The sequence below is a fragment of the Pteropus vampyrus genome, unplaced genomic scaffold (genome assembly GCF_000151845.1).
Source record: "Pteropus vampyrus isolate Shadow unplaced genomic scaffold, Pvam_2.0 Scaffold484, whole genome shotgun sequence".
NCBI lineage: Eukaryota > Metazoa > Chordata > Mammalia > Chiroptera > Pteropodidae > Pteropus > Pteropus vampyrus.
In genome coordinates, this window is record NW_011889265.1 from 201899 (window position 1) to 204076 (window position 2178).

The window sequence follows — 2178 nt, forward strand, 5'->3', positions numbered from 1 at the left end:
GAAAGTAGGTCTGACAAAATGAAGCCTTTCTCTAAAAAGGGTCTGTCTAAACAGACCCTGTTAATCCAGGGTGCAGCTGCCATGCCGAGGAGCTGCCCCAAAACATTTTTCCTTCTTGGTGACTGTTGGTCATCGTAAGACCACGACGGAAGCCCTCGGCCACGCGGAGGTTGGGCCATGTGCCACGCGTACTAGGGAGGGTTGTCCAGGGATGGACCTTCCATCGTCACAGCTCGCCCTGTCCACGGGGCTCCATGAGGGAAAGCTGCTCAGATATTTGGGGGAGCCACCCCGGGAGTCCTGAGGGGGTGAGAGGTGAAACCCCTCTCCCCCCCACCACTCCATCAGACGGGGATTCCAGCTCTCCTGCCAGGTGAGCAAGGGCGGAGGGGGTCATGCCATACAGTGGTGTGCGTGTGCACCTGTGTGAGTGCACGCGTGTGCGAAGGTCACAAGGATGCAAATGGGCGTGGTCTCGTCCCGCCAGTTCCGCGGGCAGGTGCAGGGTTCACCCTCGCGCTGCAGAAGCCACATCCTAGAGCCGCCCACCGCCTTGGCGCGTGGGTCTGTGTTGCCGCCAAGTTCCGTGGTGGCCAGTCTCGCCATGCCTCCCTACCCGTGGCCGGTCCCACCAGCGACAGGCTCCCGGCCGCACAGAGCTCCACATCGCCCATGGTGCCGGCAGCTTCCCCACCCAGGCCCCCACCCTCATGCTCCAGGGAGCCTGGGACACGGGGAGGGGTGGGGGGGCGTGGCAGAGGAGGGCGGAAGGTCTCACAATCTCCATACGTTAATTGCCCAGCCCCAGGCCACTGCTGGAAGCCGGGAAGGGGCAGGGGGAGGCCTGGATCTCAGAAGCATCTCTGGTTTCTTTGGGGGCCTCTAAGGGTCAGCTTGGCCTTTTGACCCCTGGGGACCTGTGTTCCGGCCACCACTGCCCGGATGGGGCAGCCCTCTGTGCCCGCGGGGTCCTTCAGCCTGGTCTGGGCAAGTTTTTGCCCTTGGACATTTTCGCCACGGAGGTTTCATGCGGTGATGGTGGGGGTGGGGAGGTGACAGAGAGCGTGATGCTTGGCTCGTTCTCAGTGCTTGGCTCGTTCTCAGAGAAACGTCAGAAAAACTCCTTGTTCCCCACCTTGGCCTCCCAGCCCGTATGGGAGCCTCACTCAGTGGGCGTTGTGGGCAAACAAGCGTTGGAGAGGTGCACACTTGGCCCTGGGTGACCCTCAGGTTCATGGCTTCCTGGGGCCAGCCGTTTTTTCTCCTTTTTAACCGGAAGGACTTAGTGTTTCCAGCTTCTCATTTTGCCAAGTAAAAACTTTAAGGACAGTGGCCACATACTATTCTAATCATTTTTTAAAAAGAAGACTCTTCCCATGGAATTACTTAATCTCACAATAAATGACCAGCGAATGGCCTTTCGATGGAGAAGGTTCAGCTTTGTAAAAACTCCCCGCCTTTGTCCTTGTGTTTTCTTGTTTCACGGCTTGTCTGTGACCATGTCCTCGGGTCGCAGCCCTGAAGACCTGGGGCCTCCCTCTCACCCACCTTCCCTCCTCCACCTCGGGCCTCTGGTGGGACTTGACACTGCATTTCACAAGGACACTTGAACCAAACCGCCTCCCCGCATCCAGCTCTCTCATTTCCCAGCTTCCTCTACTAACCCCTGACCAAGCCAAATGGACATGGGGCAGAAACAGACACGTGTGGGGGAAAGGTCTAGATTGATGCTGCAAACCTTTGAAGCATCCCAAGAAGCAACCAAGAATTTGAATCGAACACGTAAGGGTCAGGAACACGCCGGAACTTTTCAGCAAGTTCCCAATCCTTGCAGGAGGACAAGGTCCAGTGTGCACGTGACACCCACCTGGGACCGAAGAGGGAGGTGGCTGCCCATGGAAAGGCTCTCTGCTGAGAGGAGTCCATGTCTGCTGGTCCAGATCTCTCTCCGCCGCCTGGGCCATGGCTCTGCCTGGCTCTTCTCGTCCACGGCTCATAAGACAAGCTCAGCCCAGGTGGGTGCCTCTCGGTGTCCGCCTCCTCATCCCCTGAACATTTGTATTTATTTTATCCTTCCCCTCGTCGGCTTCCTTTTCTATCTTCCTCATTGTATCATCGCCGTCCCCCCAACCTCCTCGCCCCCAACGCTCACCCTGTGATCCCTCCCTCTCTGACCTC